This window comes from Rhinoderma darwinii, chromosome 3 (assembly GCF_050947455.1).
Source record: "Rhinoderma darwinii isolate aRhiDar2 chromosome 3, aRhiDar2.hap1, whole genome shotgun sequence".
Taxonomy (NCBI): Eukaryota; Metazoa; Chordata; class Amphibia; order Anura; family Rhinodermatidae; genus Rhinoderma; species Rhinoderma darwinii.
The window spans coordinates 194143354-194162923 of record NC_134689.1 but is presented as its reverse complement, the minus strand read 5'-3'; the positions used below and the strand labels follow the sequence as shown (position 1 = coordinate 194162923).

General features: G+C 45.6%; 1 protein-coding gene across 1 annotated transcript in view; it reads right to left on the bottom strand.

Annotated features, from left to right (window-relative positions):
• Positions 1 to 19570, bottom strand: part of IL17REL (interleukin 17 receptor E like) — a 199303-nt gene that overhangs the window by 90503 nt on the left and 89230 nt on the right. The window lies entirely within an intron of this gene.

Genomic DNA, 19570 nt, shown 5'->3' with positions numbered 1-19570 from the left:
CTGTTTTCTATCACTGAGCCAGAAAGAGTTTCGGCATTCTAAGCAGAAACCACAAAGAATGCAGGACATTTCCTGGATTACAGGACTCTTCCGTGCTCATTTGCATACAGTGCCTGGAGGAATAAAAAGGGCTTTGTTATGGTTTATCTTTGAGTGACTTGGGTAAAATAGGTATATTTGAAAAACTATCATCCTACTCCATATAGTGGTATTAGCGGTTTGGGAGGCGAAAATGTGATGACAGACTCATTTTAAGCATAGTTGTACCCTTACTATTACTATAGCAATAATAATAATGCTAATTTACCGTATCTAGTCCTTTTTATAGTTGCACTAAAAGCATACTACTTCTATTATAATGCTTAGCTCTTCGTTCACATCTGCACATGGGTCCCGTTCCGACATTCTGTCTGAGCTTTCCGTCGGAACGGGAGCTTGACTGACACAAACGGAAACCAAAGGTTTCCGTTTCCATCACCATTGATTTCAATGGTGACGGATCCGGTGCCAATGTTTTCCGTTTGTGCAGGGGTTCCGTCGTTTTGACGGAATCAATAGCGTAGTCGACTACGCTATTGATTCCGTCACAACGATGAAAGCCTTACACAACTGAGACAAATGGTGAATGGCGTTAAAGAGCTTGAAAGTGGTTGGATACAGGGCTAAAAGACATTAGAGAGTCAGATTTTTCAGGCAGTCGGGTCATTGGTGATCGTGAAAAATTTCTTTTGGGTAGTTCGCTGATCTCTACTCACCACTCTTATTGTCTTTTATTGCAGCACAGCTCAGTGTATTGGATATAGCTGCAATACCACAGACAGTCAATGGATAACAATGGTGCTGGTTTTGGAGAAGAAAAAAGCATACTGTACCAATTTTTCTAATCTCATACAACCTCTTTAGAAAACCCATGTTGATATATCCTATTAGATATGGATCTCCTGTTCATCTCTTGGACAGACTGGAGAATGAGTAAAAGGGCATCTCTTGCTCATGAGGACCTGTCCTGTCCTGTCCTGCATTAGGGTATGTGCACACACACTAATTACGTCCGTAATTGACGGACGTATTTCGGCCGCAAGTAGTGGACCGAACACAGTGCAGGGAGCCGGGCTCCTAGCATCATACTTATGTACGATGCTAGGAGTCCCTGCCTCTCCGTGGAACTACTGTCCCGTACTGAAAACATGATTACAGTACGGGACAGTTGTCCTGCAGAGAGGCAGGGACTCCTAGCATCGTATATAACTATGATGCTAGGAGCCCGGCTCCCTGCACTGTGTTCGGTCCGGTACTTGCGGCCGAAATACGTCCGTCAATTACGGACGTAATTAGTGTGTGTGCACATACCCTTACACTGACAACCCATTGAATTTAATGGACACTGTTCAATGCTTAATTTCCCCTGTGGTGGTGCTGCAGGGAAATTGAAAACGTACTGCCAGCTTTCCCCACAGATTACAGCTGATCATTGGGGGTTCAAGCAGGAGGAAACTTTGTGATCATCTTAATGTCAATGCACCCTTCTAACAAATAGGTATTGTCCAAAGCGGAGAACCCCTTTTAGAGCACCTGTCATCTAGGTTATGCAGTGCTCACTGAGGGCAGCATGAAGTAGTGACAGACACGCTGATTTCAGTGGTCTGTCATTTATGTGCTAATGTGAAGTAGATTTGGATAACTTACATTCATTGCGTGGCCAGTGCCACCAGAGAATATCCACGCTTTCTCTCGACCTATTACTGTGCATAAAGGGGAATCTGTCAATCAACGGAGGAGGGAGCAGCAGCTCATGAATAAGCATTACTCTTCTCCTGTGGCGCTAAGTGTGCACTGCATGTAAAATCTCCGAACATTCTATGTCTGTCACTACTTTATGCTGCCCTTGTTGAGGGCAGCAAAACCTAGATTACATCGGCTGCTCATTTTGCACTATGTAATGGTTATACTTGGCTCTATCTGACACGAATGCATTAACTACATGGTATTTTTTTTTTTTTTTTTTTAAAGCACTGTATGGTGTTATTATTTGGGCTCAGTTTCACATAGGCACTATATCGAACAGTTATTTTAGCAGTGTTAGGTTCTGTTTACACCCCATCAGCGCCCTACGTAAGCTCCCAGTGCATAGGCTAAATGTATTCATAGGTCTCCATTCACCTGGCGTATGCCAAAAGTGTGTCATTAAGGCATACGCCGGGCCGGTAGACTTTTTTTGCATAGTAAATGACGCTATTCCTCATAAAAGTATACAGTGAAAAAAAACGCATATCACACAGTATACGTTTTTTTTTTACAATGAGGTCCTATGGGTGACATATCTCACTATACAGTGGGATACATCGCAGGATTCTGTCGGAGGTATTTGTTGGGAAATCCTTCTCATTTATACCATCAACATAGTGCTCTGATGTAGTGTGAACCGAGCCTTATAACGTATCCTGCATTTCCTGAATATATTGTTGTCAAAAGATTTGCACCTTCTTAAAGCAATCTGCGGCAAGGTAGCCACAGTCCTACTGGTAAGAACATAGTGGTGGTGTGATCGTGTGGGGATGCTCTTCTGCCTCAGAACCTGAACAACATGTCATTTACTTAGGTGTTCATGAATTTCTGCTTAGCATTAGAAAATTCTAAAGGGGAATGTCCTTAAACAAAAGCAGTCAAATTCTTGACATAAGCCCAACACAGAGGCATTACTTGAAGCTCCTGGGCACCAGTGCAAAATCTGTAACAGAGCCCCTACCTATGTGCCATTTATAATACTGGTGTCTTCTCATGTGGCAGAGAGGCCTTTCTGCCCCTGAATTATCAGGTCCTGGGTCCGACTGCTACCTCACAACCCTAGTTATTCCTAAGTCCCAACAGACATATACAGCAGAATCAGAGAAGTTCTTAGATGTAAATCCTATGCAGAGGGAAGCACACTTAAAATCCTGGACAGGGGTGTGGAGAATGATTCCAAATTATGGAAAACTTCTGGGTTAATTGTTTCTAAAAGTGGTGCAACCAGTTTTTAAGTTTAAAAGGTGTTATGGGTGTTGTATAACTTTTGCACTATTTGGGCATGCCCAGACGTGGCAGAGTTTTTCCGCCACTGTCCGTTGCAGATTCTGTTGCGGCTTTGCCTAAAATGGGCATTAAATTGATGCCGACTAGCCGTTACGTATTGAGGGGAAGAGGGCTTCCCTTCTCTCTATCAGTGCAGGATAGAGAGAAGGGACAGCCCTTTCCCTAGTAAAAGTAAAAAGAAATTCATACTTACCCGGCCGTTGTCTTGGTGACGCGTCCCTCTTTCGCCATCCAGTCCGACCTCCCTGGCTGACGCGGCAGTCCATGTGACCGCTGCAGCCTGTGATTGGCTGCAGCCGTCACTTGGACTGAAACGTCATCCTGGGAGGCCGGACTGGAGGAAGAAGCAGGGAGTTCTCGGTAAGTATGAACTTCTATTTTTTTTACAGGTTGATGTATATTGTGATCCGGAAGTCACTGTCCAGGGTCCTGAAACAGTTACTGCCGATCGCTTAACTCTTTCAGCACCCTGGACAGTGACTATTTACTGACATCGCCTAGCAACGCTCCCATAATTACGGGTGCACACACGTAGTCACCCGTAATTACGGGTGCACACACGTAGTCACCCGTAATTACGGGAGCCCCATTGATTTCCTCAGTCTGGCTGTAGACCTAGAAATACATAGGTCCAGCTAGAATGAAGAAATGTCATGTTAGTAAAACCAATACGCTCCGCAGCACAAATAACATCTGCGGACTTTTATTGCGGAATTTTGACTCTCCATTGAAGTCAATGGAGAAATTCCGCAATGAGTCCGCAACAAGTCCGCTACACGTCCGCAACAACCATTGTATGCTGCGGACACCAAATTCTGCACCGCAGCCTATGCTACGCAGCGGAATTGTCCGCAACATATAAACTACCCCAACCACAAAGCTGTGGAAGGCAATGGAGAAACGTGTACGCTGCGGATTTCCGCTGCGGACTGTCCCCAGCGGAATTCCAGAGCAATTTCGCCACGTCTGGTCATGCCCTTTGGGTATGTGCACACAACCTATTTTCAAACGAAATTCAGGCGTTTTACGCCTCGAATTACGCCTGAAAAGACGGCTCCAATACGTCTGCAAACATTTGCCTGTAATGGATTTTACGATGTTCTGTGCAGACGAGGTATAATTTTACGCATCGCTGTAAAAAGACGGCGCGTAAAATTACGCCGGTGTCAAAGAAGTGCAGGACACTTCTTGGGACATTTTTGGAGCCGTTTTTCATTGGCTCCAATGAAGAACAGCTCCAATTATGTCCGTAAAAGACGCCGCGAAAAACGCGAGTACATGCAAAAACTTCTGAAATTCAGGAGCTGTTTTCACCTGAAAACAGCTACGTAATTTCAGACATATTTTGCGTTGTCGTGTGCACATACCCTTATAATCATTTCTGCAATTATTTATGTAACAGTCTTATATGTATGCTCAGTTTTCCTTTGTCTCATTCATTTTTTTGATTGCCTTCTTTAGAGAATGATTCCACTCTCCCATGTACTGCCATCTGATCCTATTTTTTTGGTCTAAAAAGATGTATGGGAGAGCGATTCCCTCAAGCATGATGTGAAAGGGACCTTAATAACCTTAGGTCCCCAGATAACATGGAGTAAATTTATTGCAACAATGATCGTGTTGGATGATGCCACACAGACACATACACAATAATGTGAACACATCAAATATGTATTACTATGGAGGAGATTTACTTAGACTGGCATCTCATATCGCAGTTTGAAACCAAAACAGGTTGGAGTAAAATGCACCAAATTCATTAAGAGGCACACGCCTCTTAATAAAGTTTACACATCTTTGCCTTTGCGTGCATTAGAAATGAAAATCTAGGCCTGCTATGAGAAAGCGTAGATTTACTCTTTCGTTTATGGCAATTTTGGTGTAAATTATAATAAATCTATTGGTCCGTGGGAGGCCACGCCCCCTCATTCTAAACCCAGCCCACTTATCCCACCACTTTACAAAGTGACGAAAGAAGCAATAAAACGGCAAAAAAGTCACAAATTTTTGTGCAAATATAGCATACCACATTTGCGACTATATAATGCCACAAAAGTGTTGAAAAGCCATTAATAAATTGCCCCCTTAAGGCTTCGTTCACATCTGCATTGGGGTCCCATTCGGACGTTCCATCTGAGGTTTCCGTCAGAACGGGACCCTGAACAGACACAAACTGACACGAACGGAAACCAGAGGTTTCCGTTTCCATCACCATTGATTTCAATGGTGACGGATACGGCGCCCATGGTTTCCGATTGTGTCTGTTGTGCACCGGACCCGTCGTTTTGCCGGAAGCCATAGCGTAGTCGACTACGGACACCTCAGACGGAACATCAGAACGAGACCCCAATGCAGATGTGAAAGAAGCCTAATGTGTAGGGTATATTGTAATAGAGTAGAATGCTAAGAATAAAAAGAACTTTTGATAAAAAATACATTTGTATTGTAAGAATTTATTAAAAATATTTACTATACTTTGAAAGGCCTAATATTTACAGCTTTGTACAATGAAGGAAACAGCACAACAACTCCAATCAGATACACAGGTGGGATTCAGGGAGGATGAAATTCACAGGACCACTGAGTTTACTTCGACCTAAAATAAGAGGAAATATTACTCTACAGGTCATTGTTCTAATGTCTATTATCTATAGTGAGGAAACCCCATTACCACACCAAGTTTAAAAGAGTATTGAGGATAGTAACATAAATAAATAAATAAAATGAATAAATGTGTTTGCTAAATTTTTGCAACCCACTACACTATTACGCATGTAGGATCGGTCTCATGTATTTTGCAGTCTGGGGCACACAGAGGTACAGTACAGTACAGTATGGGTACATACATTTCTATTGGCACTGTATTGCATACTTCTCTATTACAAATCCGTAATACATCTGAGTGCATGAGCCCTGAGGAAAAGGACAGCATTTCTAGTATGGAGCAAGGAAGGGTATTTTTTTTTTGTTATCAAACAAGGAAGTTTACGTAGAAAGTCCATGTATTAATCTAGTCAGTAGGACACACAAACTAATCGACTGTATGAGAACATTGTTTAGTATTGCAAAATGAAAGGTTTATTTATTGCTGCCAATGTGGATTTTCCCTTCATGTTCTCTATGTAGGTCAGTAAATAAACCTTATTTTAGAGTCGCATGGAAAATATGTTGTAGAACTAGAAAAAAGGTATGTACTTGTGTGAAAAATGGCGTTAATGTTTTATATTTAGAATATAGACGTCACATTCTCTATTAATAGTAAAATACTAAATATATTCTATACATGTTCCTGTCTCTGTTCATAGCAGCAACGTTTCACCCTCTCAAGGAGGCCTTGAGAATGCCCTCATTGAGAGGGTGAAACGTTGCTGCCGTGAACACTGGGAGAATAAAATAATTTTATTGTTAGATATCCTTGGAGGGCTGCTTCCATCCTTGGTTTGAAGTTGTATGAAAATGTGAAGTGGTCATTTACCATGAAGATAAATGTCATTTAGGCTTCGTTCACATCTGCGTTGGGGTCCCGTTCTGACGTTCCGTAGTCGACTACGCTATTGCTTCTGGCAAAACGATGGGTCCGGTGCACAACAGACACAAACGGAAAACATGGGCACCAGATCCGTCACCATTGGAAAAGGAAACCTCTGTTTTCCGTTCGTGTCAGTTTGTGTCTGTTCAGGGTCCCGTTCTGACGGAAACCTCCGAAGGAACGTCAGAACGGGACCCCAACGCAGATGTGAACGAAGCTTAAGCATGGTGCATAATATAACTATTTTTTACATAAAATAAATCATACAGAATAATCCATAGCACTACCAAGACCAATGAATTTTAAATTATTGTGACATTAAATGCTATAAGATCAAAAGTGAGTCAAGTCCAAATGGACTCTGTGGATTAAGATCCGCATTGAAGATCACATGTTGTTATCAATTTATTTATTTCTCGTTGCATATATAGCTCCAACATACTCCGCAGCACTTTACAGAGATTGTGGCTATTCACATCAGTCCCTGTCTAAACTGGGGCTCACAATCTAATTTTCCTATCTTAGACACACATACACTAGAATCAATTTCACTTCCTGCAGTCTGTCTCTTCTGCTCTGTAATTAGGGACGGATTTTGCTTGACAACAGGGGGTTGACAACAGATTACAGGAGGGGAGACACCTAGTGGTGGTAACTTCATACAGAATGGGGCAAACGCATGTAGCTCACGGGAAGTTTTGTTGCTTCAGCATGTCATGTAAGCACAGAGACAGGAAAGTTTCCTATTACTTTTGCTTCTTCACAAACACACTATTGGATGCGACTGCAACTTCTGTACCCCATAGTTAAGCCCCTGGTTATGGTCTAAACAGAGATATAGCTAACAGAGACATAGAGATATTAACTAACAGGCAAAAAGCTTTAACTAGGCACACTACCTAACAAGTGGCCACCCCTATGTACATTGCCGGCAGTCAAATCTGTATGAAGTCTTGTTAAAGGACCAGTGTCACGAAAAAAATAATTTTTTAGACCAATTTGCTTTTAGTGTTTTATTAAACATTTTTGTATTTATTTGTGTGTTTGTGTTTTACTTTTTTTTATTTTTTCACTTTTTCTTGTCCATGGGGGCTGCCATTTTTTTTTCCATCTCTGCATGTGTCGATTAACGACACATACAGACATGGAATACGGCAGCTACAGTCCCATAGTGAATGCGAACGGGGCCCGTTCCATCCACTATGCTGTACGCCGTCTGTGTGGGAACGGCGCATGCGCCGCTCCCACACAGTCCAAATTGAACTGTGCGACGTCCGGCGCCATTTTCTTGTGGACCGGAAGTCGCGGCCGGACAGTAAGATTACTACTTCCGGTCGCGGTTTTCGGACTTGTGCACTTGGAGCGGAGGTAGCAGACGGAGCGGACGGAGCGGAGGGAGCGGCGGCGGCAGGAGCAGGTAAGTTAGGTCTATGTATGTACGTGTTTTACTGTGTGTTTGCTACTGTATGTTAACCTACTACACTGTGTGTTAGCTCAAAAAATGGCGACACACAGTGTAGGAGGTTTGACCGTTCAATCCCCTCGTTTCTCCCGGCACTAGCCAGGATAAAGGAGGGGGGATTCTGTGAGCTCACTAGAGCGAGTGAGTTTTCTCAAATTTTGCAGCATAAAGCAATGTGGTTGCTTTACCACATGCAATGCTGCAATTTTGGGAATTGCTCCATCTAGTGACCAGCGCTGGGAAATATTATAAATTAGAATCTAATTTATAATATTTCCTCACTTGTGAAAAATTGAAAAAAATGAGAACAATGTTTAATCATCTATACACTAACTGTTTAACTAAAAATTTTCTAGCGACACATTCCCTTTAAGTTCAGTAACTGCCGTAATTGGTAACATATTTACTAATACTGGCATACCAGCTCCCAGGCACGCCATTCAGAATTTGCAATATAGCATGTTTTGCCATTGTTGAGAAAAATGGCAGAAAACTTTGCTAAATAAATTGCATTCAGCATAACTGGAAGGCTATACCCCATTCTGCAAATCCAAAAGAAAATTGTGTCGGATTGGCATATTTATATTGTTACAAATAGCACACAACCATTAGCTTGCCGTTTCATAAATGCTAAAAGCAATTTTTTACTAGGCACTGGTATATGTTTAAAATTATTAGTTTAAAACTGCCCATACACATTAATGTCGTCTGACAACCAAATGGATATGAGTCATTCAAGTGTCTGACTGTCAGGAACCTCGCTGGATGTATGGGATTCCTTTTCAGCAGTTTAGTGTAAGCGCTGGCAGTGTTGAGTCTAATTGGACCCAAGGTTTTCAATAGGAACCACCGCCATCAGGGGGGTATTAGGGGTACTGATGTGAGGGGCCCGGCCAAACCTAATTGAAAGGGGGGCCCGGCAACTGCCGCGACTTGCCTTTGGTAGAAAAAAACAGGCCCCTGCAATGGGGCCCGTTTTTTTCACCAAAAGAATGCCGTGAGCTGCGGGCCCCCCCTCTCGTCATGGGGTCCTTCAAACACCACGCGCAGGGCCGATCGCGCGCACCCGCAAACACCCGCAAACTCCCGCAAAGGCGAATGCCCGGAAGCGCGCTTCCGCGACAGCCCGGGCAGTCGCAGCCGCGACAGCACGCGCGCACCCGCGAACGAAGCGCACGCAGCCGTGGACACACATGGACACAACTTACCTGGAGCCTGGCTGGAGGTGAAGGACTGGACGTCTGGACCGAAGACATCGCCTGGAAGACATCGCCTGAAGAGGACTGGAGTATTCCTTAAAGAATTTTGAGGCAGATTTTGACCTGCCCACACTATCTTGCCGCGTTTTTTTGCTGCGTTTTTTGCCCGCGGCGATTGAGGACAGCAGACAAAACGCAGCGAAAAATGCATTTTCTGCCTCCCATTGATTTCGATGGGAGGTCAGAAGCGGAACAGCGGCAAGAAAGGACGTGCTGCTTTTTCTTTTTTCCGCGACTGGCTCCCATTGATTTCAGATTAAGTCAATGGGAGGCGGTTTTGGAAGTTGTTTGGTGCTGATTCTGCCGCAGTGTCCGAGTCATTATCAAGGCCCAAAAACTCTGTGAACTGGGCCTTATTGTTAGGGCTTATTCAGACGAACGTGTAATACATCCGTGCAACGCGCGTGATTTTCACGTGCCTCGCACGGACCTATGTTCGTCTATGGGGCCGTTCACACTGTCAGTGATTTTCACGCAGCGTGTGTCCGCTGCGTAAAACTCACGACATGTCCTATATTTGCGCATTGTTCGCGCATCACGCACCCATTGAAGTCAATGGGTGCGTGAAAATCACGCCCAGCACTTCCGCAGCAGTATAAACTATGAATGAAAACAGAAAAGCACCACATGCTACAAACAGAGTGTCATAATGATGGCGGCTGCGCGAAAATCACGCAGCCACGCATCATACGCTGCTGACACACGGAGCTGTTACACCACGTTTTTTGTGCGCGCAAAAAGCACACGCTTGTGTAAATCCGGCCTTAGGGTAGGAACACACTAGGCATGAACACTGCGGATTTCCGCAGCACACGCTGCAAAAAAAATTGACCTGCAGTGTGGCTTTTAAGCCGCAGCATGTCAATTTATTCTGTGGAATCGCTGCTCCTCTGTTGCGGAAATGCTGCGGTTCTGCCGCAAAAATCACAAATGAGAGAAAAAAGGCACTTTTTTAAATTTATAAAAAAGTTTAGACTTACCCCGGCCGTAGTCCTGGTGACGCGATCCTCTATTCTTAGCGCAGCCCCGCCTCCTGTCATGACGTTTCATCCCATGTGACTGCTGCAGCGGTCACATGGTTTACAGCGTCATCCCAGGAGGCGGGGCTACGTTCAGAAGAGATAGATGCGTCACCAGGACTACAGCCGGGGTAAGTCTAAACTTTTTAATTAATTTTAAAAAGTGCCTTTTTTTTTTTCTCATTTGTGATTTTCGCGCAGCCGCCATCATTATGACACTCTGTTTGTATGTTTGTAAACAGAAAAGCACGTGGTGCTTTTCTGTTTTCATTCATAGTTTATACTGCTGCGGAAGTGCTGGGCGTGATTTTCACGCACCCATTGACTTCAATGGGTGCGTGATGCGGGTGCGCGTGATCGGTGGCGCGGGCGGGCGGTGTTTGACGGCCCCCATGACGAGAGGGGGGGCCCGCAGCTCACGACATTCTTTTGGTGAAAAAAACGGGCCCCATTGCAGGGGCCTGTTTTTTTTCTACCAAAGGCAAGTCGCGGCAGTTGCCGGGCCCCCCTTTCAATTAGGTTTGGCCGGGCCCCTCACATCAGTACCCCTAATACCCCCTGATGGCGGCCCTGGGTAGCATGATATAGTGCTGGACGGAGTACCGTTAACAGGCGGTGCCACGGTAGGGGGGCCCAGAAAATTTAGCTGTATGGGGCCCTGAAATTCCTGATGGCGGCCCTGGGAAGCACCGTAATGCGGTATAGACTTAACTGCGCAGGAACCTGTAGGTCTCAGCCCTCTAACTGGTCCCTTAACATGGCTAGTTGGAGAAAGGCAGACAGGCAAAGATAGTGGAACAAGAGTGCTGGAGTCAGGATGGGACCTAATACTCTGGCACCTGTGGGTGCTCAGAAAGAGGCTTATGAAAGCAGTCCAACCGAAACATGTTACAACAGGGAAGTCTTTTAATTTAATGGTGGTTCCTCATGCAGACCACTTAAGAGAGCTCTGATGTGTAGTACTGCACACTGACCACTTGAGGGAACTCCACTGTGTAGTACTGCACTTTGGCAACTTAAAGGGTTTGTCCAGGAATAAATTGTGTTTATATTTTAACTTAATTTGACATATTTAAGTAAATTTCTAATATAATGTCTGTTTACCTGTGGCAGTGTTACTGTGTTCTGATCTGCGGTCACGTGACCGCACCGAGAGTAAATTTTTAATTTCCTGTGACGTTCCGTGTCTTTGCTCAGCCATCACTTCCGGCTGAGAAAGGCACGGCGCGTCATCAACTACATTTACAGGCAGTGGACAGGGCGGATGTTTAATGAGCTATTCAGAGCTCTGCCTCCCCTGGTCCAGCCGCCTGAAAATATAGTTGATGACGCGCCGTGTCTCTACACAGCAGGAAGTACTGGCTGAGCAGAGACACGAAATGTCGAATCTGCTTTTACACGCCTCCTCCTATCTTGGAGTTCCCGCACTGCCTGCCCATCTCCGCTCATCTCCCATGCCACCCCCCCATGGCCCCCCTCGTGGAGCCACCCCCCCCGGCAAGTGGCACCCCCTGATGGTATATAGTTATTACAGGGGTTATATAAATACAGGGATGATGGGGGTTATATACAGGAATGATGGGGCCATTATCCCTGAATATAACTCCCATCGTCCCTGTGCATAATCCCCTTCATCCCTGTGTATTACCCCCATCAACACTGTATATTACCCCATCCCTGTATATAACCCCCATCATCCCTGTGTATTACCTCCTTATCCCTGTATATAACCCCCATCATCCCTGTATATTACCTCATCATCCTTGTATTACCTCATCATCCCTGTGGATGATGAGGTAATGTACGGATGATGAGGGTTATATACAGGGATGATAAGGTAATGCACAGGGATGATGGGGGTTATAATACAGGGATGATGAGGTAATACGCAAGGATGATGGGGGTTATACACAGGGATGATGGGGGTTATATACAGGGAGGATGAGGTAATACACAGGGATGACGGGGGTTATACACAGTGATGACGAGGGAATACACAGGGATGATGGACGTTATACACAGAGATGATGGGGTTTATAAACAGGGATGATGGGGGTAATATACAGGGATGATGGGGGTAATACACAGGGATGATTAGGTAATACACAGGGTTGATGGGGGGTTATATACAGGGATGATGGGGCTAATATACAGTGATGATTAGGTACTACACAGATGATGAGGTAATACACAGGTATCACGGTTCTCACCTGGGTCGTTTGTGGATCCTCTGTGTCGTCCGGGAGATGGTGCTAGTAACCCAGGGCAACGCTTGGCACAGCAGGTTTAGAGGAAGTCGGATGTATAGGCCAGAAGTCAGGACAGGCAGCAGACGTCGTTACTGGTATCGATAGCAATAAGTCAAGGCAGGCGGCAGACAAGGATAGTCAAAGTTCAGGCAGAGCTCAAAAACGGGAAATCCAGACAAAGGAAGGCAAGAAAACAGGGCACCAGGGTACAGGGAAACTCATGGGGAACTTGGTTGAACAAGCAAGGATTCAGAGGGAGGAGGATCCTTAAATTGGAAGTCTTGGAATTTTGGCACGCGCTGGCCCTTTAATGGCTGCAGCCGCACATCGTGGATGACGGCCGTGGAGGGAGATGAGAGATGCAGTTACCTGACGACGCCCAGAGCCTGCAGAGCGTCCGGATCGGGTAAGTGGAGCTCGGAACGAGCATGAGGAAATGGAGGGTACAGGAACCAGAGCAGAGGCCGTGGAAGAGGTGGGGAACGGCGCAGCAGCCGTTACAGTACCCCCCCTTTACGGCCCCTCTTTTTTGGCTTGCTAGGTAGAACCTGCGTTCAAAGTCCTTGATGAGATCTGGGGCATTGACATTCTCCACGGGCTCCCATGATCTCTCCTCAGGACCATAATCTTTCCAATCCACCAGGTACCATAATTTCCCTCGTGTTCTTTTGACATCTAGGATCTCTTTGATCTCAAACTCTGCATCAGCCGCAGGAGCAGGACGGGCAGGATTTTTTTTGGTAAATCGGTTGAATATAGTAGGTTTTAGCAGAAAAATGTGGAAGGAATTAGAGATTTTCAGAGACTGGGGAAGGCGAAGTCTGAAAGTTACTGGATTTATTTGTTCTGTTATCTCATAAGGACCCAGAAAACGAGGAGCCATCTTGTAACAAGGGGTCTTTAGATGTATGTACCGGGTGGACAGCCAGACTTTCTCCCCAGGAAAGAGCTGCGGCGGTATCCTGCGTTTTTTATCTGTGTTACTTTTAAACCTGGCTACGGCTTTGTGGATGGAGTCCTTGGTCTCCTGCCATATACGTACAAAGTCACGGTGGACCATGTTAGCAGCTGGAACCTCAGAAGGCACAGAGACTGGTAGAGGAATTCCTGGGTGCTGGCCATACACCAAGAAGAAAGGAGAAGAGCGGGTAGATTCCCTCGTATGGTTGTTGTAGGCAAATTCGGCCCATGGAAGTAGACTTGCCCTGTCGTCTTGTCGTGGAGACACAAAATTTCTGAGGAAACTTTCAAGTATTTGATTAATCCGCTCTACTTGACCATTGGATTGAGGATGGTAAGCGGAAGAGAAGTCAAGTTTGACCTCCAGCTGTTTGCACAAGGCTCTCCAGAACCTGGATGTGAACTGTACTCCTCTGTCAGAGACAATATGTTTAGGAAGACCATGAAGGCGAAAGATGTGCTTGATAAACAGTGTAGCCAATCGGGAAGACGATGGAAGGCCTGGAAGGGGTACAAAATGCGCCATTTTGGAAAAGCGATCCACGACTACCCAGATCACGGTACACCCCGCAGAACTTGGCAGATCGGTAATGAAGTCCATGGCAATGTGCGACCAGGGAGAGTCAGGCACGGGTAGAGGATGTAAAATACCGGCAGGTCTTAAATGGGAGACTTTATGCTGAGAGCAGGTGGAGCAGGCTGAAACAAAGTCTTTAGTATCTTGGGACATGGAAGGCCACCAGTACTGACGGCCAATGAAATTGAGAGTCCTTTTGATGCCAGAGTGCCCAGAAAACCTGGAGGCATGACCCCAGCGAAGAACACAATCCCTTTGTTTAGGGGGTACGTAGGTCTTTCCTCTTGGAATGTGTACCACTTCAGCTGGGGCAGCGATCGTAATATGTTTTGGATCTATAATAAACTGAGGAATGGGCTCTTGATCTGTGGGGTCAAAAGAGCGAGATAAGGCGTCAGCTTTGGTATTCTTTCCAGCGGGTCTGTAGTGAAGATCGAAATCAAATCTGGAGAAGAATAATGCCCATCAAACTTGGCAAGGATTCAGGCATTGAGCAGATTGCAGGTAATGGAGGTTTTTATGATCTGTGTAGATGATAATAGGATGCAGCGCACCCTCTAGCAAATGTCTCCACTCCCCCAGGGCCAATTTAATAGCCAAAAGTTTTTTATCTCCAATACCATCATTTTTTTCAGCAGGTGTAAAAGATTTGGAGAAAAAGCCACAGGCCACAAATCTCCCTCTACAAGTCTTTTGTGAAAGAATAGCTCCGACTGCCACAGATGAAGCATCGACCTCCAGAACGTAGGGTTTGGTAGAATCCGGTCTATGTAGGACTGAAGCAGAAGAGAAGGCAATTTTAAGAGCTTGCAATGCGGCTTCGGCCTCCGTGGTCCAGTCTTTGGCATTAACCCCCTTTTTGGTCAGAGCAGAAATAGGATCTGTCATAGTGGAGAAGTGAGGAATAAACTGGCGGTAATAATTTGCAAATTCCAGCAGGCGTTGGACAGCTTTGAGTCCTATCGGACGAGGCCAGTTGAGAATTGAGGATAACTTGGCTGATCCATTTGAAGTCCCTGGTCGGAAATGACATACCCCAGGAAAGTCAGGCTGGTTTTCTCGAACAGGCATTTCTCCAGTTTAGCAAATGGAGAGTTCTGTCGCAGACGCTGTAACACTTGACGCACATGCACACGATGAGTCTGAATATTAGGAGAAAATATTAAAATGTCATCTAGGTATACCACCACACAGCTGTACAACAGATCTCGAAAAATGTCATTAACAAAGGCCAGAAAAACTGCAGGAGCATTACAAAGTCCAAAGGGCATGACGAGGTATTCAAAATGCCTTTCACGAGTGTTGAATGCGGTTTTCCATTCGTCTCCCTCGCGGATACGGATGGGATTATAAACCCCACGAAGGTCTAGTTTGGTGAATATTCTCGCCCCCAGTAGGCCTTCAAAGAGTTCAGAGATCAACGGTAACAGGTACTTGTTCTTTAACGTGACATTATTCAACCCACGGTAATCAATCAAAGGACGCAGGGAGCCATCTTTTTTCCCCACAAAGAAAAACCCTGCGCCAGCAGGAGAGGAGGACTTATGGATAAATCCTCTCTCCAGATTCTCTTGGATATACTGAGACATGGCCTCCGTCTCGGGCAAAGACAAAGGGTAGACTCTACCTCTGGGAGGCGTGGCATTTGGGACCAGGTCTATGGCACAGTCGTATGGCCTGTGAGGTGGCAGCAATTCAGCTTGTTGTTTGCAGAAAACATCAGAGAAGCTTTTATATGGAGTAGGAAGTCCTGCTGAGTTAGGTTCTGTAGGCTGAGGCATGGGTGGGAGAATTGATTGTAGACAATGTTGGTGACAGGAGTCACTCCAGTGGGTAATTTGACCTCCAGTCCAGTCAATAATAGGAGAGTGCTTCTGCAACCATGGTAGACCCAGTAGCAAAGGGTTCAGAGAGGGATAGGAGATGCGTTCCCAGTGCAGCTCCCCTGTTAACATGAAAATGGGCTCAGTGACAAGATGGATAGTTTCCTGTAGAAGCCTCCCATCCACAGAAGCAATGGACAAAGGTTGGGTTAGTTATTGAACTGGGATTTGGTACCGATTAACCAGGGACTGGCACAGGAAATTCCCAGCGGATCCGGAATCTAGAAAGGCTTGGACGCAGAAAGTGGTTCCTGCAAAGGACAGTTTTGCTGGTATGGTCATCTTTTGAGAGGGTCATACTCCACCTAGGGTAGCCTCTCCTACTTGTCTTAGGCGTTGGAGTTCTCCGGCCTTACTGGACAGTCCTTGAGGAAGTGCGTTTTTCCACCACATAAGTTCAACTTGCATCTATTCTGGCCCTCCTCAGGCGTGTGTCTTGTTCTCTCCACCTGCATAGGTTCATCCGACCGAGAGGAAGATGAGGCAAGAAGAGGCCGTTGGAAGGTTGGTGCCAACCGTGATGTCTGATTGCCCTGAGCAGATTCTTGTTGTCTCTCACGGAAACGAATGTCAATCCGATTGGCAAGAGTGATCAAGTCATCCAAGGATGGTGGAAGGTCTCGGCCAGCAAGTTCATCCTTGATTCAGCCTGCTAGACCCTTCCAGAAGGTATATACTAGAGCCTCGTTATTCCACAGGAGTTCTGTTGCCAGGGTGCGGAATTGAATGGTGTATTGACCTACAGTGGAGGTTCCTTGCTGGAGCTTGAGAAGAGAGGAAGCTGCTGAAGATGCCCGACCTGGCTCTTCAAACACCCTTTTAAATGTGGAGAGAAAGTTCTGAATATTATACATTATGGGGTCGTTTCTCTCCCACAAGGGCGATGCCCATGCCAGAGCTTCGCCAGAAAGCAGGGACAGGATGTAGGCCACTTTAGCCCGGTCTGAGGAAAAATGATGCGCCATGACCTCAAAATGGATGGTGCATTGATTAACGAATCCCCTGCAGGTCTTGGGGTTACCCTCATAGCGGGCAGGCATAGGTAAATGTAGTCCATGATGGTAGACAGGAGCTTGCGGTGGTGGTGGAGGTATCGGAGGCGCAAGTTCATTCAAACAAGTGGACACCTTTTTCAAAAGCTGATCTTGGCGGAATCTTTGCCTAGAAAGTTCCTGAGCCATATCAGCCGCGTCAGGCTGGGCTGTGTCAAGGGGATCCACGGCTTGTTCAAACTATGACGGTTCTCACCTGGTTCGTTTGTGGATCCTCTGTGTCGTCCAGGAGATGGTGCTAGTAATCCAGGGCAACGCTTGGCACAGCAGGTTTAGAGGCAGTCGGATGTATAGGCCAGAAGTCAGGACAGGCAGCAGACATCGGTACGGGTATCGATAGCAATAGGTCAAGGCAGGCGGTAGGCAAGGATAGTCAAAGTTCAGGCAGAGGTCAAAAACGGGAAATCCAGACAAATCAGAAGGCAAGAAAACAGGGAACCAGGGTACAGGGAAACTCACGGGGAACTTGGTTGACCAAGCAAGGATTCAGAGGGTAGAGGATCCTTAAAGAGGAAGTCTTGGAATTTTGGCATGCGCTGGCCCTTTAATGGCTGCAGCCGCACTTCGTGGAGACGGCCGTGGAGGGAGGTGAGAGATGCAGTTACCTGACGACGCCCAGAGCCTGCAGAGCATCCGGATCGGGTACGTGGAACTCGGGACGAGCATGAGGAAATGGAGGGTACAGGAACCAGAGCAGAGGCGATGGAAGAGGCGGGGAACGGCGCGGCAGCTGTTACAACAGGGATGATGGGGGTTATACACAGGGATGATGAGGTAATACACAGGGATGATGGAGGTTATATACAGGGATGATGGGAGTTATATACAGGTATGATGAGGTAATACACAGGTATGATGGGGGTTATATACAGGGATGATGAGGTAATACACAGGGACGGTCGGGGTTATATACAGGGATGATGAGGTAATACACAGGGATGTTGGGGGTTACATATAGGTTGTATACAGGTATGATGAGTTATATCATCACTGTGTATAACCCCCCATCATCCCTGTGTATTACATCATCATCCCTGTTTATAACCCCATCATCCGTGTGTGTATAACCCCCCATCATCCCTGTATATAACCCCCCATCATCCCTGTATATAACCCCCATCATCCCTGTATATTACCCCCATCCCCCTGTGTGATAATTACTGGGTGTGTGTGACAGTGCAGGGAGCTGGGTGACTGTAGAGCAGGGAATGACCCTGTGAACATAGAGGGGTGTGGCAGTATGCAAATAGCTGAGATGCTGTGGAGGGGGGAATGTAAGCTGTCTTCTCAGATGCAGCATGGGATCATGGGTATGGTGGGTTACAAGACCGGAAACAGACAGGAACAGCAGCAAGGGATGTAAACAAACAGAAAGAGCAGCAGTGATGATTGAGATCAAACAGAAACTGGTTTAGAAAGTATGTAGGGGGTTTTAGGGATGGCAAACCAAGGCTGAGGACACTTTTTAGAAAATATTTTTTTACTGGCCAACCCCTTTAAGGGAGCTCTGAAAACGGCTGAAAGAGGATGTCGAACACGGTAAGTAGGTGCTTTACCCCGTTTTGTTACACTCCCAAAGCAGATGAGGCAGATCAGGCATCTTAGATTTCAATGTGCCCAATCTTTTGTTGTGCGAGGAGATAAGCCACTGTCAGAAGCGTCTTGTAGCGGCTTAATTTGCTCTCAACTATTGAATAAATATACATGCTTGACTCCTGTTTATGCGCAGGTAAGTTGAATAAGCGTTCAGCTGACATCTCTAATGAGTATGACCAACTTTTTTCACCCAAAATCTGAAGGTTTATATGTGACCGGAGTTAAGCAAAATCTCCTCTCCTCAAGTTATACTCTGTAGAAAAGTTAAAATTTAGAGGGGTGTTTTTCTGCAGCATCCTCACAATGGAAAGCTGTACCGATGCCAATGGAAATCTCATGGAGGAAATATGGTGATCACCAATTTATTTAAGTTCATACATAACAAGGTAGTGGCCCTGAAGGGTCTATTTTGGTTCCTCAACGTTGCAGAACAACTACAGTGTAACCTCTGCAAATATTATCTAGACCAGAATTTTTAGTTCGACCATTTACTATGTATACTTGCTCTCTTCTTGAGAGGACCTCCCTTCTAGAAGACCAATTTTCAATGCATTTTTGAGTGGTCTTCTCAAAGAGGTTTCACTGCATTTTCTTATTGAGGACAATATATTCTCCTAGTGTTGATTTACCCATCCAGACCCATGGTATGATGGATCCCAATGGCGCCTGGGACCCAATTGACTAAGAATAGGGTCTGTCGGGATTTTGTTGTTTTGACAGCAAGAATAAAGCTACATTCTGCGCTCTTCTTGCCTTCAAATCTGACGGAACAGCCGATGGAAGCTCCAAACGGTGTGAATAGAACCTTAGTTATTTCATGTTTTGTCAACACTTTGGTTTGTTGCAAAACATGTATTACTACAAATAGTACATATAAACAAATAATGGCTGCATAATACTACCGTCTCTTTA